The 25,721-nt window shown below is 42.7% G+C and overlaps 1 protein-coding gene across 11 annotated transcripts in view; it reads left to right on the plus strand.

The window, feature by feature from the left end:
• LOC122557273 (serine protease 23-like) overlaps positions 1-25,721 on the plus strand; it is a 270,056-nt gene that overhangs the window by 15,292 nt on the left and 229,043 nt on the right. For 7 of the 11 annotated variants that reach the window (XR_015758645.1, XR_015758648.1, XR_015758647.1 and 4 more), the window contains exon 2: positions 7,984-8,113. The gene's annotated coding sequence lies outside the window, so the exon portion shown is untranslated. Of the gene's footprint in view, positions 1-7,983; positions 8,114-12,045; positions 12,166-25,721 lie in introns of all 11 variants that reach the window. The other 4 variants (XR_015758650.1, XR_015758651.1, XR_015758652.1 and 1 more) reach the window with 2 other exon arrangements.

Below are 25,721 nucleotides of genomic sequence, written 5' to 3' on the forward strand. Positions count from 1 at the left end.
TCATATTTTTGCGTTCTCCCCTTGATGCCTTCAAAATTATAATTCGTTTCCTGGAGTATATTCAGTGGCTTGGCCTCTACAGCCTTCTGCGGTAGAAAATTTCATAGGCTCACTACACTTTGAGTGAAAAAAATCTTTCCATATCTCAGCCCTAAATGTATCCTGAATTTGTGACTCCTGGTTCACAACCCTCTCAGACATCTGTAGACAGCCCTTGTTTCATGCTTTCTACCAACATCAACTGGATTATATCATGCTCCTTGACAGTGATAGGAATCTATTTGGTTTGGCAGCCATTGGACCCAGAATTGCAGTGTCCTACTGAATGTTGCCCTATCAGGTTCTCATCTAAGTCCTCTGTACCAAAGTTTGCCTGTGAGCTTGCCCCCAGTGAGCAAAGCTGCAAATAGAACTCTCCCTTTGCCCTAACTGACGCTGACTCATGCACGGATGACATACCAGATGCTGATCCCAACTTTATACTTAGCTCTAAGGTATGTGGAAATGTCAGTATCTGTGCTGGCAACTGCAAGTATCAGATTAAATTAATGGCCTTTTTATTGGCACTGTGCTATTGCACAGTCTTCTTCCTTCGGCATAGCTGACAAATTAATGATCTTTCAGTGCTGAAAGCTGGAAGTCAGAAGGGGAAGATTGATATAAGGAAAGCGATTTTAGGATAGGGAACAGACGTTGATGGTGACATCAGCACCATGGTTGTCATGTCAGGCAGCAGTTCTCAGTGATGCCTTGTTGAGACAAATGTCTTGAAATTTATTAACAATACTGGCTATTTACATTTTTAGAAAATCTCAGAATTAAACATATTCTGTGCTCTATGCTTACCGATGTTACAGCTGCATTCCATGACTGTAACACTACACATAGCTGACTGCAATATGATTTACTGTACTGAATCCATTGCATAGCAACTGTTACTGAAGGTGAGATGAGAACCTTTATACTGTAACATCACGTCATCTAACTCTTTTGAAGGTACATTGTCTTTCTAGAACCTGTGCAGCAATACAACAATATTGAGTAATTTGGATGCTGGACATGAGACCTCAGAGTTATGGAGTGTTCCGGAGTGAATGATGGGAGTATGGTACACTGAGTGACAAAAGAGGTTTGCTATGTAGGAGATGTCATATGAAGATGTTTTCATTCGCATTGAGAACCCATGTAAGCTGATGAGAATTCTCGGGAAACTGCTTGCAGGTCATAGTCATAGAGATGTACAGCATGGAAACAGATCCTTCAGTTGAACCCTTCCATGCTGACCAGATCTAGTCCCACCTGCCAGCACCTGGCCCATATCCCTCCAAACCCTTCCTATTCATATACCCATCCAAATGCCTCTTAAATGTTGCAATTGTACCAGCCTCCACCACATCCTCTGGCAGCTCATTCCATACACATACCACCCTCTGTGTGAAAAAGTTGCCCCTTAGGTCTCTTTTATATCTTATCCCTCTCACCCTAACCTATGCCCTCTAGTTCTGGACTCCCTGACCCCAGGGAAACGACTTTGCCTATTTACCCTATCAATGCCCCTCATAATTTTGTAAACCTCTATAAGGTCACCCCACAGCCTCTGATGCTCCAGGGTCTTTGAGACTAAGCTCTGGAAGTTGACTTCCTTCACCTTCACCTATTTCCTCCTCCTATCCCCCTCATAGCCATGACATATAAAGAAAGTGGTGACATAGAAGTATTTTCGCAAACTGGTAATCCAGAGACCAAATGCACTGGGAACAGGGGTTTGAATTATACCATAACAAGTGGAGAAATTTGAATTCAAATAATGACATTTGGAACAAATATGTAGACTCATGGTGATTATGGGCTGTATCTTACTTTTTTTTTTGGCTAAATTCCAGTTGCATCGAGATTTTATGTTATGAATTTTCTTGCCTTAGCTTACCAAACTCGTCTCATTAACTCCCCCAATTCCTATGGCAACCCTCACATCCAGTTTCAGCCTCATCTTACCATACGCCATTCCTGGAACAACTTGCCACTCAGCGAATGTCTGCCAAAAGACCAGCATCCTTTGTGCCTGTGCCATCTTTGGAAGGCCTGGATGAGTGTTGGCAATCCAGCATTGCTGCTGTCTGACAACGTAATGGTGTAATGTAACAAAGCCATGCTGCAGACATAGCTGACATGTTTGACCACCCCTTGTTTATGCAACCCCATTCTCTCACCGACTTGCTGTTAGCTCACAAGCTACATAAGTTACCAGTCCTTAGCTGCTCCCATCTCGAGTCATAGAGATGTACAGCATGGAAACAGACCCTTTGGTTCAACTTGTTCATGCTGACCAGATATCCTAAATTAATCTACTCCCATTTGCCAGCATTTGGCCCATATCCCTCTAAACCCTTCCCAATTCATGTACCCATCCAAATGCCTTTTAAATGTTGTAATTGTACCAGCCTCCACCACTTCCTCTGGCAGCTCATTCCATACACGCACCATCCTCTGCGTAAAAAAGTTATGTCCCTTTTAAATCCTTTCCCTCTTACCCTAAAACTATGTCTTCTAGTTCTGGATTCCCCCACCCCGGAGAAAAGACCCTATCCATGCCCCTCATGATTTTATAAACCTCTGTAAGGTCACCCCTCAACCTCCAATGCTCCAGAGAAAACAATCCCAACCTATTCAGTCTCTCCCCATAAGTCAAACCCTCCAATCCTGGCAAAATCCTTGTAAATCTTTTCTGAACCCTTTCAAGTTTCACAACATCCACTGCCGCTCTATCCCTGGGACCCATCAGACAAATGCATCTTGTCGTTATCCAACAGGGGAACATCATATACTGGCAGGGTCTGGAGCAGAAATCTTCAGTCCTATTGCTGGAATGTTATTAGTGCCCATATCCTTTACACTATTCAGTGCCTTCAACTGTTTCTTGATATCAAGTGCAGTGAAATGAATTGGCCAAAGACTGGTATCTGTGATGCTGGGAACCACTGAAGTTGGCTGAGATGGATCATCCACTTGGCACTTCTGGCTGAAGATTGCTGCAAATTCTTCGATTATATCTTTTGTGCTGTTGTGTTGGGTTATTCCATCATTGACAATGGAGATATTTGTGGACGTGTATCCTCCATGAGTTGTTAAATTGTCCACCACCATTCACTACTGGAATGGCAAGACTGCAATAGTTAAATGTAATCTGTTGGTTGTGGGATCACCCAGCTCTGCCTATCACTTGCTTCTTATGTTGTTTGGTTGATCCCCTGGCTTGATGGTAATGGTTGAGTTGAGTAATATGCTGGACCATAAAGTTGCAGAGTGTTTTGGAGTATAGTTCTGCTGCTATTGATGACTCGCAGCGTATATTGGATGCCCAAGCTTGAGTTGCTAGATTTGTTCAAAGTCTGTCTCAATTAGCATGATAGTGCCACACAACACAATGGAGGTATTCTCAATGTGAAGGTGGGACCCTCACCGATAGATCTGAAACTGGCAAATCAGTAAGGATGAGAATCAAGTATGTTTTGCCCTCTTGTTGGTTCCCTCACCAAATGCTGCAGATCCAGTCTAGCAGCTATGTCGTTTTCGACCAGCTCAATCCGTAGTGCTGCTGCCTAGCCACTTCTTTATTGTGGACATTGAAATCCCCAAATCCAAGGTATATTGCCACCCTAAGTGCTTCCTCTTCCATGTTGAACAACACAAACCCATCCATCCTCAATGATGGAAGAGTCCAACGCATCAGTGCAAAAGGTAAGGCTGAAGTATTCTCAGCAACCCTGAGCTAGAAGTGCCAAGTGGACGATCCATCTTGGCCTCCTCCAGTTTTTCCCCAACATTAGAGATGCCAGTCTTCAGCAAATGCGATTTACTCCATGTGATATCAAGAAAATGTTGGAGGCAGTAGACACTACAAAACCTGAGAACATTCCAGCAATAGTACTGAAGATTTGTGCTCCAGACTTGCCACTCCCCTCGCCATGGTCTTCCAGTACAGTTACAACATTGGCATCTACCTGACAATGTGGAAAATTAGATTACTTAACAGTGTGGAAACAGACCCTTCAGCTCAACAAGTCCACACTGATCCGCCGAAGCGCAACCGACCCAGACCCATTCCTCTACATTTACTCCTGACTAATATACCTTACACTACGGGCAATTTAGCATGGCCAATTCACCTAACCTGCACATTTTTGGACTGTGGGAGGAAACCGGAGCACCCGGAGGAAACCCACGCAGACATGGGAAGAATGTGCAAACTCCACACAGTCGCCTGAGGTGGGATTTGAACCCGGGTCTCTGGCGCTGTGAGGCAGCAGAGCTAACCACTGTGCCACCGTGCCGCCAAAATTGGTATATCTTGGACACAAAAAGCAGGACAAATGCAACCCAGCCAATTATTGCCCTGTCAGTCTACTCTTGAGCATCAATAAAGTTATGTAAGGTGTCATCAACAGTACTACCAAGCAGAAACTACTCAAAAATAACTCGCTGAATGATACCCAGTTTGGGATCCACTGAGGCCACTCAGCTCCTGACCTCATTGTCGCCTTGCTTCAAACATGGTGGAAGTGCTGAATTTCACAGATGAGGTCAGAGTGACAGGCCTTGACAAAAAGGATGCGTTTGTCCGAGTGTGTCATCAACTGCTCCAGCAAACCTGAAATCAGTGGGTATTGGGGGCAAATTATCCACTGGTTGGAGTCATACCTGGCACATAGGAAGATGTTTGTGGTTGTTGGAGGTCAGTCATCACAGCTCCAGAACATCTCTACAGGAGTTCCTCAGGGTAGTGTCCTAGGCCCAACCATCTTCAGCTGCTTCCTCAATAACCTTCCCTCCATCATAAAATCAGAGTAGGGATGTTCGCCAATGATTGCACAATATTCAATATCATTTGCGACTCATTGGATACTGAAACAGTCCACGTTCAAATGCAATCTGGACAATATCCAGGCTTGGGCTGACAAGTGGCAAATAATATTTGTGCCACACAAATGCCAGGCAATGACCATCTCCAATAAGTGACAATCTAACCACAGCCCCTTGATATTCAATGGCATTACTTTCACCGAATCCCTGACTATCAATATTCTTGGGGTTACCATTGACCAGAAACTCAACTGATTGTTGTTAATCTTAGGTTGCAGAAAAGATTTACAAATTTTGCTAGGACTGGAGGGTTTGAGATTTAAGAGAGGCTGAATAGGCTGGCATTATTTTCCCTGGAGCATTGGTGGCTGAGGGGTGATCTTACAGAAGTTTATAAAATCATAAAGGAATTGATAGGGTGATTAGCCAAGGTCTTTTTCCAAGGGTGGGGGAGTGTCCAAAACTAGAGGGCATAGATTTAAGGTGAGGGGAGAAAGATTTTAAAAGGCCCTGAGTAGTAAGAGGGTGGTGCATGTATGGAACGAGCTGCCAGAGGAAGTGGTGGAGGCAGGTACAATACAACATTTAAAAGGCATCTGGATGGGTATATGAATAGGAAGGGTTTAGAGCAATGTGGGCCAAATGCTGCCAAATGAGACTGGTAAGATTGGGATGCACACACGAATTGAACCAAAGGGCCTGTTTTTGTGCTGTATGACTCTTTGACGTAAACAATGGCTACAAGAGCAGGTCAGAATCTCTGAATACTGCTGTGAGTAACTCACTTCTGGACTCCCCAAAGTCTGTCCACTATCTGCAAGGCACAGGTCTGGAGTGTAATCAAAGACTCCCCACTTGCCTGGATGGATGCAGCTCCAATCACAATCAAGACACTTGACACAATCCAGGACAAAGCAGCCCGCTCAACTTGCACCACATTCACAAATTATCTACTTCTTTCACCACTGATGCTTAGTAGCAGCACTGTGTATTATCTTCAAGATTCACTGCAGAAATTCACTAAAGAACCTTAGACAGCACCTTCCAAACCTGTAAAGAAGAACCAAAAGAACTGCAGATGCTGGAAATGAAAAACAAAAATTGTTGAAAAAACCTTAGTAGTTTTGGTAGCATCTAGACTTTACACCAAGGAAAACATTCTCCCTGTACCTAGTCTGTATAGCCCTGTTAGAATTTTTAATGTTTCAATCAGATCCTCCTCATCCTTCTAATCTCTAGTGAACACAGGCCAAGTCCAACCAATCTCTCCTCATTGCACACTCCGGGCATGACTGACATTAGCCAGTGAACCTCTGGTGCACTCTCTCTATGGCAAGAATATCCTCCTTTAGTTTGGGAGACCAAATTGCATGTAATACTCCAGGTGTGAAACCACCAAGGCCCTGCATAACTGTGGTAAGACCCATATAGGCTGAGGAGTTCCTCAGTATAGAGTTCTGGGCTCAAGCCTCTTCATCTAATCACCCTCTTCAATGAACTTCCTTCATAAGGCCAGAAATGAGGATTTTTGTTGATGATTGCACAATAATCACATTATTCAGCGATTCATGACTCTTTAGATATGCAAGCAGTCCAAGTCCAAATGCAGTAAGACCTACACAACACTCAGGCCAAAGCTGTTAAGTGGCAAGGAACATTCACACCACAGAAATGGAATACGAAGTCAGTTAAAATCCTGAGAAATAAATTAGGTCACTTTTTAATGAGCATGTTACTTTGAATGGATGTTGAGGGTTTTGATTAATGCAGTAATGTTATTCACTGGTTGGACTGCTGCGGGTTTTTGAAAATTTTTTTTGCACTTCATGGCTTTGTTGTGTTATGTCAGCATACCTTTAAGAGACATACTTATGATATCATATCATATGACGTGAGGGTATAAAATGTCATGGACTCCATCTTAATTTAAGTCATATGAGATCACACAATGACAGAAGGATATTACTCATTGTAACTGTATGGTTTATTGTTAACCCAGGCAAAGAAGTGCCTGTGAACATAATATTTTTATATATTAGTGACTTATAATAAATGTGTATTGGATCTTTCAATACCACGTTACCCAATTCTAGTTTCTTATGTTAGGAGGGAATCATATAAGCATTACGAGGCCAGGTAAAGATATCCTGCTAGAGGCAAAATGCATGTCAAGCTTGGCATTGTGTTTTTCTTTCAAAATGAATGAATGAACTAGATGTGATATAGGTTTGTGTTACAGAGGGGAACGGTCAAATTGCAACATCACACGACCTTCTGTCAGCCAGCAAACAAATTTTACAGAAAGCCAGCTTGCAAAAAAAACCAATGATGCAAGGGATTATGTAAATAATTGTGGCTTCTGTGAAGTCAATAAACTAGCTTTCACATTTTGTTATGTTCATTTACTGATAACCAAACCCTTCTGTGTGGAGGTAAAATATCAGGATAGATCAAACTATCAATCCAACAATTTTTCCTTGTTGAATTTGAATGTCCTGTTTTATCTAACATTTGTTTCTCCTAAAATACATGCTTTTTGCATGAAAACTCATTGAAAAATTTGACTACTGACAGCTGTCTGTAATGTACAGGAACAACCTACTTATAGTTGTGTCACAAATTCAGTTCTTGCCCCTTTACCAGGACTTTCCATGGTCAAAGATTCAGCTGATGTATTTAAAGTCTACATGGATAAGTGTCCACTAATATAGGAGATCCATTCCCAGGGGTGGCAGTAGGAACCCCTGTAATTGGGCCAAGGTCCGAGCATAGTTTAGCGTCACTGGCCTTCACAAAAAGACCCAGAACCAGTGCAGGAAAAGGATGCAGTCCATGAGATTAAGTGGCACTGTCTTTTTCACTGTAAACTAACACTCATAGCGGTATCACTCACTCTAACTATGACTCTGCAAACACGTGTCACATAGGCCTATCATTTGGAAGCCTCAGTATCAAGTGGATGATGTGCAGTGAAGGGCTCAGAGCCACCTCATGCTCTCTTTGTCCCAGCACTCCTATTTATTTATTGGGGAAGGCTCAGAATTTGGGATGGCTATGCATGCTTATAAAACGCTCATGCTCTTATTGCCCTCACACTCCATCCTTTCCTTTCTCTGTTTACAGCACAAAATGGCCCACAGCTGGAACAAGAGGACCCAGACCGGGTGAGGGCTGAAAATATTTGACTCCTCACCACCTTTATAGAGCAGGCCATACAGCTGGCAAGGCCAGAACCATGACCATTTCTGCACTGGTGAGAGATAGGAATGTTACAATAAACAGTATGGAACTTGGCATTCTACCCTTCTAAGGCATGTGTCACACATTGATCTAGATAAGGGACAGTGCATTTGCAAAATGAATTATTCTCCACTACACTTATTAGCATCTACTAGAAGAAACAAAGCACAAGCTGCTGCGCCCTCCTCCCCTGCAGTAGCATCATTATCCCTCCTGATGATATCTCTGACACCTCCTGAGAAAGCATCAGTGTTGTGTTCATGTGAACCGTCCAGCATAGAGACATTCACCTTGGCAGGTCAATTATCTAGAGCAGACTTGACGTCGCAGCCAGGTGAGCATGTCACTGACATGAGTTCACATGAAGAAAACAATGCCCAAGGCCTCTGATACTACAAGGACTGGGGAAATAATTACCCTATTACAGAGGAGGCAGTGCTGGACACCTTAAAACCATAAAGGTGGATAAATCCCCAGCCCTGACCAGGTGTACTCTAGAACACTGTGGGAAGCTAAGGAAATGATTACTGGGCCCCTTGCTGAGATATTTGTATCAGCAATAGCCACAAATGAGATGCCAGAACTTTGGAAGTTGACTAACGTGGTGCCACTATTGAAGAAAAGTGGTAAGGAAAAGCCAGGGAACTATAGCCCGGTGAGCCTGACATCGGTGGTGGGCTAGTTGTTGGAGGGAATCCTGAGAGACAAGATTTAAAAATGTATTTGGAAAGGCAAGGACTGATTAGATATAGTCAACATGGCTTTATGCTGTGTGCATGTCTCACTAACTTGATTGAGTTTTTTGAAGAAGTAACAAAGAGGATTGATAAGGGCAGAGCAGTGGACATGATCTAAATGGACTTCAGTAAGGCATTTGACAAGGTTTCTCATGGGTAGCAAGGTTAGATCACATGGAATACAGAGAGAACTAGCCATTTGGAGACAGAACTGGCTCAAAGGTAAAAGACAGAGGGTTGCTTTTCAGGCTGGAGGGCTTTGACCAGCGGTGTACCACAAGGATCAATGTTGGGTCTACTGCCAATTTTGGTGTAATCTGCAAATTTACTAATCCAAAATGTCGACTCTCCTGCTCCTCAATGTTGCCTGACCTGCTGTGCTTTTCCAGTGCCACACTTTTCGACTCTGACTCTCCAGCATTTGCAATCCTCACTTTCTCCTAAACCTATTAATCAGACCACCTACATTTTCCTCATTTACATATATATATTATAAAGATCATTTATATATGTTACAGACAACAAGGGTCGCCGCACTAATCCCTGTGGAACACCATTAGTTACTGATCTCTATTCCGAAAAGTATCCTTCCACCATTACTCTCTGTCTTCTATGACCAAGGTAGTTCAGTATCCATCTAGCCAGCACACATCAGATCCCATCAGATGCTACCTTTTGTACTAGCTTGCCATGAGGTACCTTATCAAATGATTACTAAAGTCCACTGCTCTTCCCTCATCAATCTTTCTTGTCACGTCCTCAAAAAACTCAATCAAGTTGGTGAAACATGACCTTCCCCGCACAGACACATGCTGCCTATCACTGGAAAGTGCATTTGCTTCCAAATGTGAATACATCCTGTCTCTCAATATCTTCTCCAACAGCTTCCCCACCACTGAAGTCAAGCTCCTTGGCCTGTAATTACCTGGATTATCTCTGCTTCCCTTTTTAAACAAAAAAAAATGTTGGCCAACCTTATTAAAATCCATGTAAACAAAATAAACTACTCTATCTTCATCAATCACCCTTGTCACCTGCCCAAAACACATCAATCACTTGCCCTGCACAAAGTTATGCTGACTGGCACTAATTAGTCCATGCTTTTCCAAATGAGCGTAAATCCTATCCCTAAGAATTCTCTCCATTAGCTTTCTAACCACCGATGTGAGACTCATCAATCTATAATTTCCTGGCCTATGACTATTCCTACTTCCATTTTTGAACAAAAGAACAATATTAGCTACTCGCCAATCCTCAGGGATCTCTCCAGTGGCTGGAGAGGATACAAGGATCTTGGTCAAGGCCCCTTTTCATGTCTAGAATGCAAGTTTAAATAGATTTTAGACTAATAGGAATGCAGTGTTGATGAGGTGGGCCTAGTGAGAAAGAGATGGCACCAAAAAAGTGGCTACTTCTACGATGGTGGGTCAAATACAGGCGACACAAGTGTTGCTGGTGAGCTAGCTGAGGGCCCAGAATTCTCTCTCAGTCATATCTTTTATCCTTTTGATTCTTAAATTATTCAAAATAGAGCCCGATTGTGGTGACTGTTGAAGTTTTTCACTGTAATTTACTGCGTTATTCAAAGTAAAATGCAAGTGACAATAAATAAATAAATAATCCCCAAAAATCTCCCTTCTCAACAAGCTGCAAAGTTACAATGTGAAATTAATTCAAAAACATTCCAACCCACTTCCTGGTGGATATAGATGAGAACTACATGAAACTAGGTGCAAAATAATGAGAAGTTAAAAATGTCCACTAAGAATAATTGACATAAACAGAAAGGAAAAAGTGAGGATTGCATATGCTGGAGACCAGAGTCGAGAATGTGGTGCTGGATAAGCACAGCGGGTCAGGCAGCATCTGAAGGGCAGGAGAATCAATGTTTCAGGTATAAGTTCTTCATCAGGAAAAATGAGTTTCCTGATGTACAGCTTATTGCCTGAAACATCGATTTTCCTGCTCCTTGGATGCTGCCTGACTTAGTGTGCTTTTCCAGCACCACACTCTCGAGCCATAAAAAACAGAAAGACAATTTGCAATTGAGGTCTGCTCTCCTAGTTTTAGGAAAATTTGGCTGAACTATGCAATAGAATTTTTTGCTTTTTGAATAAAAAACTCAACAGATCTGACAAAATTTAACTAGCAATTCTTACAACAATTTTGCCTCTCATGTTTTTGCACTAATGTGTAGAGATCGTTAATGAAATCAGACATGAATTCATTTGGATGCCAAAATCTTCTATTACAACTTGCTATTTCAATAATTTTATTAATTCTGAGGTGGGGGAATAAAGATTCAGGAAGGAGGGAGTGGCGACATAGGGAAGGGGCAGTGAGGACACAAGTTGGGAAAAGTAAGGATGTGGGGAGAGGTGCGTGTAGATATAAGGAGGGAAGAAGTGTAGACACAGGAGGAGGAAGTGAGGATGCAGGGGGGAGTGAAGACATGGGAAGGGATTGAAGTAATTGTCAAAGGATTTCAGTATCCCTTTAAAAGTATCAATTGCTTCTTTTACTCTTTGGTATCTTCAATGTCCTCAGCTATACACTCCGTTTCTGATAAAATATCAGTTTTGAAAGGCTTTCTGTATATTAAGAATTATTTTCTCCAAGATGTCCAGCACCAAATTTTGTTTGCTAAATATCTGCAATCAAGCCTTCCAAGCAATATTCTTTGTGGTGCCATTACTTCCTAATATGGTTATAAATTGCGCTTTTTTTAGAGAGGAGATGTTTGCTTGAAAAAAATGATTTCGTGGTAATAACAATTCTCATGCCTATTGCTGCCATATTACAGGGCTTACACATTTTGCAGTAAAAATGGAGGATCTCTGCCCTTCATCAGTAAAGTGGAGAATTCACATCATTTTCAAGGCTATTCTGTATGAATCCTCTTCCTTGTGATATAGATAATTAATCCTGGTCTTCATTGAGACTCTTAAGGAGATCTCCTGCCTCTTCCGCAGCCCGAATAAAGTCTCCCACATTTTATATTTCCATTAGATCAGATTTACTGAGGCTTTTAACCTACCCATTATGAATCTTTAAAATACAAGGTCTGTAATGTTTTCAGGTCTGTAATTATGGATTAATATTTTCTTTGTAACTTTTCACTTCCATTTCTGTAGTCATGTATCATGCTATGATGGTGGTGATGCTTGATCTGAGCTGCAAGTAATTTTGTAAGATTTCTTTTTCTCAGCCTGGATTATTGCACTGTTTAAAGTTTCCCTACGCGGGAATTTCACTCACGGAGCTATCATATGGAGTATGAGTGTGCCAACTGACATGATGAATGTTGCAGCCACCAGCCTCTTTAAATGTAGGTAAACTAAGTGCCTACTTAGTCTAGTGTGGTAGAAGAAAACCATTTCCTGATATAACTAGGAAGGTCTCTATAGTTAACATGATATAGTTTATTGCATGCCACCAACTGAGTATTAACCATTTTAGATCCATAGGCAACACTTCTCAATTTCTCCTTTCCTCACTTAACTGAGGGCTGCTTCCATGGCAGCAGCAGCCAGATCACTCATTATGCTGCATCACTGAATTGCTTGCTGCTCACTTCCACTGTCCTGTTTTATGAAAATTAAGCTTTATTGTATCTTGAGTCACTTGGGACTGCAGTGTTCCTTGTTTTGTGGTCTTTTGTTAGGTATTATCTGGCTATGTACATGACCAGGTATCTAAGGGGGCTATCCAGAAAGATCATGTTATCTAACTACAGTTTGTTTGTTCCTGGATCTGGGAACCCACAATCAATGGAAGGGAACCCTTAGAAATTTTGCTTCCATCCTGTCCAAACTGTTCCTCAATGACTGAAGACTTGTGGTCAAAATGTTTGATGCACTGAATAGCCAGTAGGGCTTTCTGTCAGTGGGACAGAAGCAGATGTTGTTGGTGTTATTACCTACTCCAGGTAAGATTGCATTTGTTGAATTCTTCTTGGCAATTAGAATTCATGGTACAAACCTTTTCAGGTTCTTGGAAGATGGTCCTCAGTGTCTCCAAGAGAATTTGATTCATTGCTTTTTGTGGAGTAGTGCCTTAGAGATCAAGAATTCCTGGTTCAAGTGTTAAACGCTGTCTGCATCTTCTCTGTTCCCCTCCCATTGCTAGATTTTGCTTTTATCTAAAACCCCTGGCTGTCAACATGAGGAAAATGAATGAAAGTGCCACACACATAAAGAGATTTTTTTCCAGAAGGGTCAAAGCTCACAGTTGTTTACCGTAATTGATTTTGTTAGGTCAGCGAACTGCATTGCACAGGAGTCATGGGTTCAAGAAGTACACACTGAACTAGGCACCACTCTTTACTAGATGCATATCTCATTCAAGGCAAGCTGCCATAACCACAAACTGATCATATTTCCAGCTATAAAAATATGAAGGTGCTGCACCCTAAATTTTGTTTTTTGTTTCTATGATCTAACAGCTATTGGTGTTTCCCAGCTTGCCTGCTTCCTCCTTTTTTTTGTGATGTCCTTTTGAACAGAATCAAATTTTATAGTTTCCTTTTATACCTAACATTGGCCTGTTCTCCAGGTATTTTCTGGGTCGTTTTCCTCCGACTCCCTCAAGATTTGACCTTCCTCTCCCAACAATCCCCCTAAACCCCACACCACTTTTTGGGACCTAAAGGCCCAGTTGGATTCTAAATTCTTCTGCCTTCTAATATATCTATGATGCTGAAGGCAGTGTGTTAAATTTATGTTCCATCCATGTTTTGACAGTACAGGGATGCTGTCAGAATTTGAGCTCTCTCTTTCTCTTATAGGGATAAGCTTTTTTATCCTACAACCTCATAAATGAGTAGAAGAGTGCCAGTTAAATGCTGCTGCATATGCTTTGGGAAAACAATATGGGAACAAATGAAAATTGTTTGAATGTAGGTGGATTTGTGGGTAGCCAGGGTATAGATTTCCTACTTGCATTATACCAGCTGTAGCTCTGAGTGCAACTGAAGTTAAGTGCATGCACTGTTTTGTGGTGGACTGGTGGAGGGGAGAGTTACAGCAGTGTCACTTGCTCTATTTTCTGCTGATGTGTTCATCACTCCGCTGCATTGTTAGGACTAAGAGGTGCAAAATCACGGTTATAATATATTCATACACATTTGGGAGCATATGGTTTATATACTGAAGATCACTGACAGCATTTTTCTGCTGTCATTCAGCATGGAAATAAATCCTTCAGTCCAACTTGTCCTTGCCAACCAAGTTTCCCAAATTAAGCTAATCTCACTTGCCTGCATTTGGCCAACATCCCTCTAAACCTTTCAATTCATACACCTGCCCAAATAGCTTTTAAATGTTGTAACTTTACCAGCATCTACTACTTCCTCTGGCAGTTATTCTACATAGAAACACCCTTTCTTTGAAAAAGTTACCCCTTAGGTTCCCTTTTACATCTTTCTCCCCTCATCTTATAAATATACATCCTGGTTTTCCTAAGGAAAATACCTTTACTATTCACCTTATCTATGCCCCTCATGATTTTATAAACCTCTATAAAGTTACCCCTCCACCTCTGACGCTCCAGTGAAAAATGTCCCAGCCTATCCAGCCTCTCCTTATAATTCAAACCCTCCAGTCCCAGCAACATGCTGGCAAATCTTCCATGAATTTTCCCTACTTTAATAATATCCTTCCTATAGCAGGCGGACCAGAACGGTACACAGTACTCCTAAAGTGGCCTCACTAACGCCCTGTACAACATCAACATGATGTCCCAACTCCTATACTCAATGGTCTGAGCAATGAAGCCAAGCATGCTTCTTAACCACCCTGTCTACCTGTGACACAACTTTCAAAGAACTACGAACCTGAATGCTTAGGTCTCTCTGTTCGACAACACCACCCAGGACCCCACCATTAACTGGATAAATTCTGCCCTTTGTGTAGGTAAGTTATGACTCAAGGCAAATTATGGAATTAAACCTCCTGATGTATTTCCTGTCATTTGCACTTCAGTGATGCTGGGTAAAAGGAATGCCAATGCTTTGAAAAGAAGAATATTAAAATGTTAAATCCCTTGTAAGGGACAAAATTAATCACAGAGCATTTGTGGCTTTCAGCAGCCAATCCACCAGGGGGTGCTGTTTACATGAAAACTGGATATCAAGCTGAGTCTATATTGATATTGTCAAATGAATTTAAAGGATGATGAGTTTAGAGGATAGAATATTTACAAGGAAGAGTACTCTCTGAGATTGTTCTATGCTGACAGCTTTGGCTTACTACATTATTTAAGAAACCACTTACAAAGAACACTGATTTAGAAAAATATTTGAAACAGATTCCTTAAAATTCATTATTCCCTGTATAAGTACTACCTGGCCAAAAGAGAAAAGAATTCTGCAATTTTGTTGTCGCTGGTAAAAAGTGATAACAGCAAGAAGCAGTGCAGTGAAGCTTGATTTCAACACAGGGTCTTAGAGAGAAAGAAAACTCTATAGTGGGTGGCACAGTGGTTAGCACTGCTGCCTCACAGTGCCAGAGACCCAGGTTCAATTCCCACTTCAGGCGACTGACTGTTTGGAGTTTGTACATTTTCCCCGTGTCTGCGTGGGCTTCCTCCCACAATCCAAAAATGTGTAGGTTAGGTGAATTGGCCATGCTAAATCGTCCACAGTGTTAGGTGAAGAGGTATACATAGGGGAATTGGTCTGGGTGGGTTGCACTTTGGAGGGTCGGGTTGGGCTGAAGGGCCTGTGAGTAATCTAATCTATAGATCATGCACCTGTGGAGGAACAAGAGGCAAAAATCAGAGGCACACATGTATGTGGCATATGATTCAGAAAGGGTTTGCCTTCATCAAAATTAAACTAGTAAGATGACAGCATTAAATTCTGATGTTTGCCATGTAGAAGTTGAGTGTTGAGCAGAGTCATAGAACCATAGAAATCCCACTTTAGCATAAGGTAAGGCAAGAACTTAATTTAATATTACAGCAAGGATTTATCTTACCCATAACGAAACCTACAAGCTGGTAATCACATATGGTTGCATTAGTGAAATCAACAATATGCGTCTCAGACTTTTGGATGAAGTTTTTGAAAGAAAAATTAATCCAGTGCTGTATGTGGATGAAAGTTTAGCAAAGCTGGGAAAGAGATTGATTTTCACTCATCTAGATGCGAATAGTTGCTTTTGATATTTAACCTTTAAGTGTGGAATACAAATCACTTACAACCTTATTACCCCAGTTTGGAGATGTTGTTTTAACTGATTAACCTTTGGTGTCACATCTGCCTATTATCAGCAAACATGGGCGAGAAACAGTCTATGATTGGAAGTAAGTGAGCACAGCGATTTGGAAAGAAAAGGGACATAAGTGAGCTGCCAGGGAAGATGGTGCAGGGGGTGAGAAGTCTTAAACCACTAGTGGGAAAGAAGGCTTGAGCTTCAGAAGCATCTGTTAAAGAGAGAGAAAGAGACATGGGCAGAGACAGAGAGAATGATTGATTGAGTGAGGGCTGTTGTGTTGCAACTACTACACAGTTCTGGCTATTTGACAGAGTATCACACGATAGACCACAGTATTGTTTTCTGGGGATCAGTATCAGAACCTCTGTTCTTCTTGCCAGATGACCTGGTTTTGGGTACCAAGAGCATAATTTCAAAGTTTGCAGATGCTGCAAATGCAGAAGTGTAGTAAAATTGAAGAAGATAGTAACCAGCTTCATAAGGTCATAGACATATCTGGTGGAATGCGCACATGTGGTAGATAACATTTCATTCAAGGAAATGTATAACAATACACTTTAGAAGGAGAAATTGAAGACACAATAACAAAACATTTCAATTTTAAAGGGGGTTCAGGAACATTGAACTGCGCATATGTGCTTTCGTGATTCTGTGGAGTCTAGTAACATTCTTTAAACCTGAAAACACACACATCTGCTAAAAGAGCAAGGTCACAAGGTTCATGGTTTAAATATAAAGAATTTTACAGCACAAAATCAATGAACTTGAACACTAATGACTATACAATCTTAAATAGTTGTTTGGTTAAAGATGTTAAACATACAATGAACACAATTACTTACACTGTAAATCAGACTGCTTTTTTATAAATCTATTTATTAGCAAAGAATTTTTTTTTGACTTTACAAAAATATAAGGTTATGGAAAATATAACAAATACCAGTATAATAAAAAAAACGCAAATTTCAATACAACTACTGTCTACTAACTACTAACCTACCCTATAAAACAAAACCAAACAAATAAGTAAGTGAGTAAAAAAAAGAACACAAAATAACAATGCTCGGTGCAGAGCTCCCAAACAAAAAATAGGAGTGTTGTATATATACTCGCATTAACTCAAGTGTCCCCCTTCCAGGGCCCAGGGCTCAGCAAACCTAACCATCCTGGTTAAACAATTGCCCTAGTTAAGATAACAGACAAATCTTTATCCAAATAACTCAAAAAGGGCTGTTGTGTGCTGCACCATTTTTGTGAAAAAATCCAAAGGAATATGCTCTATAATTAATTTCCACCATCCCAGCAAGCCTGGCAGGTTCTCAGACATTCAATTCATCAAACTATTCTTCCGTGTACAGTAAGTAAGAAAATTAAATGGTTTCTTGCCATGCCCATCCAAAGATGATAAATTCGGTAGACCTGGAAGGAAAGATGTCGGGTCTACTTTAACTTCAGTCCTCAATACCCTCCCTATCTCTCCAGCCACAGTGCTCCAATAAACACAGAGCCTGTGGCATGTCCAGAAGCAATGGGTAAGAGCACCTACACTTACTCTATATTTGGGACACATTGGAGATGCCTCTTTTTAAAATTTTGCCAGATAGTCCACTGCCAAATGAACCCCATGCAGAACTTTTAACTGCGTAGCATATGTTCTGTTACAGATTGAGACCTTTCACATGTTCTCCCATATGTCCTCCCACGTGTCAGAAGAGATCTCCGCTCCTAGCTCTCGCACCCAGACTTCACATAACTGGTTAATATCCTGCCATGCCCTACCACACAGAAGGTGATAGAGAGCACTAACCAAAAGGGTGCTTGCGGCACTTAGCAACAATCTCTCTGTATCGGGCTTATAGGGCTTAGTGAGAAGCATAGTCTTCTTCTGGATGAAATCCCCAACCTAAAAAAAACAGAAAAGATCTCGACTGGGTGTATTTGCAGCTCAATTGCTCGAAAGGCATCATAACCTCCCCCTCAAACAAGAAACTCATCTTGCTGCCCATTGCGTGAACCTTAAGTTCATCATCCTTGGTCAGAATGCTGGCATACCAATTATGGGGTGAGTGGCAAAGTCTTGGATAAGCAACCCTCACTCTGATGCGTTGCCCTCCGTGCCTTGACCTACCAATAGAACATAGAACATAGAACAGAACAGGCCCTTCAGCCCACGATGTTGTGTCGACCACTGATCCTCATGTATGCACCCTCAAATTTCTGTGACAATATGCATGTCCATTAGTCTCTTAAATGTCCCCAATGACCTTGCTTCCACAACTGCTGCTGGCAACGCATTCCATGCTCTCTCAACTCTCTGTGTAAAGAACCCACCTCTGACATCCCCTTGATACTTTCCTCCAACCAGCTTAAAACTATGACCCCTCATGTTAGTCATTTCTGCCCTGGGAAATAGTCTCTGGCTATCGACTCTATCTATGCCTCTCATTATCTTGTATACCTCAATTAGGTCCCCTCTCCTCCTCCTTTTCTCCAATGAAAGAATTCCGAGCTCAGTCAACCTCTCTTCATAAGATAAGCCCTCCAGTCCAGGCAGCATCCTGGTAAACCTCCTCTGAACCCTCTCCAAAGCATCCACATCTTTCTTATAATAGGTCGACCAGAACTGGACGCAGTATTCCAAGTGCAGTCTAACCAAAGTTTCATAGAGCTGCAACAAGATCTCATGACTCTTAAACTCAATTCCCCTGTTAATAAAAGCCAAAACACCATATGCTTTCTTAACAACCCTGTCCACTTGGGTGGCCATTTTAAGTGATCTATGTACCTGCACACGAAGATCCCTCTGTTCCTCCACACTGCCAAGAATCCTATCCTTAATCCTGTACTCAACTTTCAAATTCGACCTTCCAAAATGCATCACCTCGCATTTATCCAGGTTGAACTCCATCTGCCACCTCTCAGCCCATCTCTGCATCCTGTCAATGTCCCATTGCAGCCTACAACAGCCCTCTATACTGTCAACGACACCTCCAACCTTTGTGTCGTCTGCAAACTTGCTGACCCATCCTTCAATCCCCTCATCCAAGTCATTAATAAAAATTACAAATAGTAGAGGCCCAAGGACAGAGCCCTGTGAAACACCACTCACCACAGACCTCCAGGCAGAATATTTTCCTTCTACTACCACTCGCTGTCTTCTGTTGGTCAGCCAATTCTGTATCCAGACAGCTAAGTTCCCCTGTATCCCATTCCTCCTGACCTTCTGAATGAGCCTACCAAGGGGAACCTTATCAATTGCCTTGCTGAAGTCCATATACACCACATCCACAGCTCGACCCTCATCAACTTTTCTAGTCACATCCTCAAAGAACTCGATCAGGTTTGTGAGGCATGACCTGCCCCTTACAAAGCCGTGTTGACTGCATTTAATCAAGCCATGCTCTTCCAGATGGTCATAAATCCTATCCCTCAGAATCCTTTCTAACACCTTGCAGATGACAGACGTGAGACTTACTGGTCTGTAATTGCCGGGGATTTCCCTATTTCCTTTCTTGAAGAGAGGAATTACATTTGCCTTTCTCCAGTCCTCAGGTACGACTCCAGTGGAGAGCGAGGATGCAAAGATCTTCGCAAATGGCGAAGCAATTGCATTTCTCGTTTCCCAAAGCAGCCGAGGACAAATCTGGTCCGGGCCTGGCGACTTGTCAATCTTAATGTTTGACAAAATTTTCAGCACATCAGCTTCCTCTATCTCTATCCATTCCAGCATGCACACCTGCTCTTCAAAGGTTTAATTCACAACAAAGTTCGTTTCTTTCGTAAAGACAGAAGCAAAAAACTCATTTAGGGCTTCCCCTACCTCCTCAGACTCCACATACAAGTTCCCTATGCTATCCCTGAACGGCCCTACTCTTTCTTTGACCATTCTCTCATTCCTCACATAGGTGTAAAATGCCTTTGTGTTCTCCCTAATCTGTTCTGCCAAGCCTTTCTCGTGCCCCCTTCTGGCTCTCCTCAGACCATTTTTGAGCTCCTTCCTCGCCTGCCTGTAATCCTCTAGAGCTGAGCTTGACCCTAGCTTCCTCCCTATGTAATCTACCTTTTTCCTTTTGACGAGAAGCTCCACTGCTCTCGTCATCCAAGGTTCCTTTATCTTGCCACTTCTTGCCTGTCTCAGAGGGACATATTTATTCATCACTTGCAACAACTGTTCCTTAAACAGTCTCCACATGTCTATAGTACCTTTACCATGGAACAACTGCTCCCAATCCATGCTTCCTAACTCGTGTCTAATCGCATCATAGTTTCCTCTTCCTCAATTAAATATCCTCCCATTTTGCCTAATCCTCTCCTTCTCCATAGCTATGTAGAATGTGAGGCAGTTGTGGTCACTATTACCAAAATGCTCTCCCACCACAAGATCTGATACCTGCCCCGGCTCGTTTCCGAGCACCAAGTCTAGAATGGCCTCTCCCCTCGTCGGCCTGTCAACGTACTGAGTTAGGAAACCCTCCTGAACACACCTTACAAAAACAGCTCCATTCAAATCTTCTGCTCGAAGGAAGTTCCAATCAATATTGGGAAAGTTAAAGTCACCCATTACAACAACCCTACTACGTCCACACTTTTCCAAAATCTGCCGACCTATGCTTTGCTCCATCTCCCTGCTGCTATTGGAGGGCCTGTAGTAAACCCCTAACGAGCTGACTGCTCCCTTGCTGTTACTAATTTCCACTCATACTGATTCGGTAGGCAGATCTTCCTCGACAATGGAAGCTTCTGTAGCTGTGATACCCTCTCTGATTAGTAGTGCTACACCCCCTCCTCTTTTTTCCCCCCTGCCTAATAACAATGGGGTTCCAGCAATGGTCCATGACTGTCCTCATCTTATCCATGAACAGCAGGCAATTAGAGGGCACTTTGCCTGGGAGGCATGGATCGTTACTTGCCCAATCTCGCACAAAGGACTGAAGGGAACTCATCGGCCCTGACAGAATCCCTTTAAACTCCTTATAAAACTCACCCAGGAGACCATCAGGGCCAGACACTTTCCCACTTTGAAGTTGTCTAACTGCATCCTGTATTTCCTGAACTGTGAGGGGAGAAGCCTGTTCCAAGGTTATCCCTGGGAAGTTCAGGCTCTTAAAAAAGATTTCCATCTTGGCCCACCCATCCTCGCAACCTCCAGACCAATACAATTCAGAGTAAAAACTCTGAAAAGCCTCATTAATCCTTTTGGCATTTTATATAAGGATCCCGGCGCTGTTTCTAACTGTAGTAATGAATTGGGAAGCATACTTTTTCCTAGTACGATACGCGAAATACTTCCCTGGCCTATCCCCGAACAGCGTTTGTCTAGCAAATGCAAGTTCTTTCTTTACAGTTTGCATAAGTACTGAATTCAGGGCAGCCTGGAGGGCTGTGATCCGCTGTAGCTTGGTCACCGAAGGCCTCGCAAAATGTGCCGCCTCGGCGGCTTTCAGCCACATCTCAAGTAGATGCTGCTGTTCCCCCCCTCTGGCTCGCCGAAGAGGAAATAGCTAATTCCCTAGCAAAGGCCTTAGCAGTCTCCCATAGCATAGACGGACTACTAGCCGTGCCTGAGTTGATAGTCAAAAACTTCAGAAACTCTCTCAAAATGTATTCCACAAATTTGGAATCCTTGAGGAGAAAAGGATCCAGCTGCCAATGCTGTGAACCTAACCCCTCATTATTGGCCTTAACCTCCAAATATACCGCCGTGTGATCAGAAATAGCTATGTTCCCAATTTGACAACCCATAATCGAATCCAGGAGGGTCGAGGGAGCCAGAAAAAGATCAATCCTTGTGTGAGACTTATGCGGGTTTGAAAAAAACGGTGAAGTCCCTGTCGGTAGGGTGAAGACATCTCCAAATGTCCACCAGCCCCAACTCCTCGTATAAGTCAGTCAAGCCCAGTGGATGTGGTCTACCTAGACTTCCAAAAGGCCTTTGATAAGGTGCCACATGGGAGGCTGCTGAGCAAGGTGAGGGCCCATGGTGTTCGAGGTGAGCTACTGGTATGGCTAGAGGCTTGGCTGTCTGACAGGAGGCAGGGATAAAAGGTTCTTTTTCGGAATGGCAGCCGGTGACAAGCGGTGTCCCGCAGGGTTCAGTGTTGGACCCGCAGCTGTTCACATTATATATTAATGATCTGGATGAAGGGACTGGGGGCATTCTAGCGAAGTTTGCCGACGATACAAAGTTAGGTGGACAGGCAGGTAGTACTGAGGAAGTGGGGAGGCTGCAGAAGGGTCTAGACAGTTTGGAGGAGTGGTCCAGGAAATGGTTGATGGAATTCAATGTGAGAAAATGCGAGGTCTTGCACTTTGGGAAAAAGAATAACAGCATGGATTACTTTCTAAACGGTGAGAAAATTCGTAAAGCCAAAGTACAGAGGGATCTGGGAGTGCTAGCTGAGGATTCTCTAAAGGTAAACATGCAGGTTGAGTCCGTGATTAAGAAAGCGAATGCAATGTTGTCAATTATCTCAAAGGGGTTGGAATATAAAAGCACTGTTGTGCTACTGAGACTTTATAAAGCTCTGGTTAGGCCCCATTTGGAGTACTGTGTCCAGTTTTGGTCCCCACACCTCAGGAAGGACATACTGGCACTGGAGCGTGTCCAGCGGAGATTCACACGGATGATCCCTAGAATGGTAAGTCTAACATACGAGGAATGGCTGAGGATCCTGGGATTGTATTCATTGGAGTTTAGAAGATTTAGGGGAGATCTAATAGAAACTTACAAGATAATACATGGCTTTGAAAGGGTGGATGCTAGGAAATTGTTTCCGTTAGGCGAGGAGACTAGGAACCGTGGACACAGCCTTAGAATTAGAGGGGGTCAATTCAGAACAGAAATGCGGAGACATTTCTTCAGCCAGAGAGTGGTGGACCTGTGGAATTCATTGCCACAGAGTGCAGTGGTGGCTGGGACGCTAAATGTCTTCAAGGCAGAAATTGATAAATTCTTGATGTCACAAGGAATTAAGGGCTACGGGGAGAATGCGGGTAAGTAGAGTGAAATGCCCATCAGCCATGATTGAATGACGGAGTGGACTCGATAGGCCGAATGGCCTTACTTCCGCTCCTATGTCTTATGGTCTTAAGCCCTTGGCCTGCAAAGAAATAGTTGGGAGCCCATTAGGCATCCTGTCCACTGTCAGATCCAAAAGGCAATTGAAATCCCTCCCTATAATAATGTGCCGTGTTCCAAAGGCACTCAGTTTAGAGAAGGCACTAATCAAAAATTTGAGGGGATGCGCTGGGGGACAGTAGACACATACGATGCCATATTCCTCCCCATGTATCAGGGCCTTAAGTATCACAAACCACTCTTGGTCATCTTTCACCTCTCTAATAATGAGAATGAAAGATTTTTCCAGATAAGTATAGTCACTCCCCTACCTTTAGTAGTAAAGGATGAAAAGAACACCTAGTTGTAACTTTAGGTCTTCCCCGTTGTCAAGATGGGTTTCCTGCAACAGGACTATATCAACCCTTTCCCTCTTAAGGCTAGAAAGCACTTTTTTCCTTTTAACAGGCGTTGACTTGCCTTGATGTTTCAGGTGCACCATTTAACAAGACACTTAGCCATATCCCCTTTCAAAGAACCTTGAACCCCAGGAGGGAGAACCCTGCTTGCAATGTGCCAAGCACAAGTTAATGTAGACTCAGAGTCGTAAAGTTGTGTATACAAAGACTACTCTAACATAACTACAAATGACTATTGCTACCAAAAAACTACAAAGAAAGCCAATTGTAAAACCATGAACGGGAGATTCTCCCCCCTGCCCATAGGGCGCACTCACCCCTGTGCCTCCCCTCCTTCAAGCCTGGACTGTGCAAAAATAAATAACTAAACAAGGAAATGATCCTTAGATCAACAAAAGAGGACAGAGTCAAGATAAGCACTCCATCCATCCCCAGCTCCATGGCAACTCCAATTATGACTAAAAGAGAAAAAGAACAAAAAAAGGAAAACAACAAAGGGCACCAATAAATTTCCCATGATAAAATCCAGTTATAAAAATATAATAGGAACAACATATTCCAAGATTTTTTCTAAAAAAAAATTATTAGGGAAATAGAAAATAAAGGGAAAACACAGGGAAAGAAGAGAAAGAATACAAACATTAACCACACTGTTCAGATCAGTCGGATAATTTAAAGTGTCCAAAAGTTCTTGGCTTTATCCTCTGAGTCAAATGTATAAACTGAGTCCTTGTAGCTGAAAAGCAGCAGCTCCAGATACCTCATGGAGTACTGCATGCCCAGGTTCCTTAGCCTCTTCTTAGCTTCATCGAAGGACTTCCTCTTTCAAATTACAGCTGCCGAGAAATCTTGAAAAAACATAATTTTTGACCACTTGTGCAGCAGTGCCTGTGGGTCTTTCCCCAGTGATCTAGAGGCTTTGATCACTCTTTGCTTGTCCCTGAATGTGTGGAAGTGCACCAGGAATGGGCAGGGTCACTGTTTGGCTTAGACCTGCGTACTGCCACCCAATAGGCCCTTTCAATGTGCAGCCGGGCAGACTTGATTTGAAGGCCCAGGAACTGCAGCAGCCAGTGCTCAAAAAAGCTGACTGGCTGCCCACCTTCTTCACCCTCCAAGAGCCCAACAATCCATAGAATCGTCCTCTGACCTCAATTTTCGATGTCATCGACCTGATCTTGCAGGGCCCGTACTTGCTGTTCAAGGTCTGGATCTGTCCAGATGAGGACTCGATCGCGGCTTCCACGGCTGTGGTTCAACCCTCCACCTCCTCCATCCGTGCCCCGAGGCCCTGGAGATCCCGTTCATGCTTTTGCAGGGTGGATGCGATGGGTTGTATCTGGGCACGATCTCCTCGATCTCAACCTTCGCTGTAAGGGTGTGTCCTCCCTGTTGCTGTTTGCTCAGTCCCTTTCCCTTTGGCATCCTTTCCATTCCCAAATATTAACAAATATGTGTTCCCAAGGCTTTAAGTGAGCAACTCTCTCATAGGAGTTAGCCAGGGATGGCAAAAAACACCAATATGTCTTGTCTGTTGAGGAAGAGATGTCCATAGCAGTTCTACTGAAACGCCGCCATCTTGCCAAGTCCAAATCAGACTGCTTAACCTGACCTAACCTCCAATAAACTCAAGCCAGATACTGAACAGAAGTGAGTTTAGTCAATTGGTCTGAGTATTCTCACAAAAATTTGTAAACAGGTTAACGTTTCTTGGGCTTTCCACATATTTCCAGTAAGGTTGTGCCTTCAGATCTCCCAACTATTATACTGCCTTTATTCATCTGAATCTAAGGATCCAGTGATGATCCCTGGTGAGGATCCGACTATTACTGTCAGTAGCCATACTTCCAGTGGTGTTTCCAGCAGTGGTGAGCCTTGAAACTCAGATTTGCCAACAACTCTCTGGGAGCGAGAGCTCTGCCCTAGGATGTTATTGTCTTAGGTCATACCCAAAGCTAGCCTGTTAATGTTCCGCAAACCCCAGAGATGTGACGTAAGTTCTCCAATTGGTGGACAGGACCCCTGTTGGGCATTATGTCCCTAGTCTCTTGAACAAGTTGCTTGTTTTTGCAGGCAAAAAGGAAATGCACCCTTAAAATGATAAGTCGAAGGAGATAAAATGGAATTGCTGAAAACATATTGAGGCCCTTCAATCTGTCTACACCCTGTCCTACCAAACCAAAGCAATGAA

Source organism: Chiloscyllium plagiosum, unplaced genomic scaffold (genome assembly GCF_037043375.1).
Source record: "Chiloscyllium plagiosum isolate Xiang-an unplaced genomic scaffold, Cpla_swu_hap1 HiC_scaffold_11, whole genome shotgun sequence".
Lineage (NCBI taxonomy): Eukaryota > Metazoa > Chordata > Chondrichthyes > Orectolobiformes > Hemiscylliidae > Chiloscyllium > Chiloscyllium plagiosum.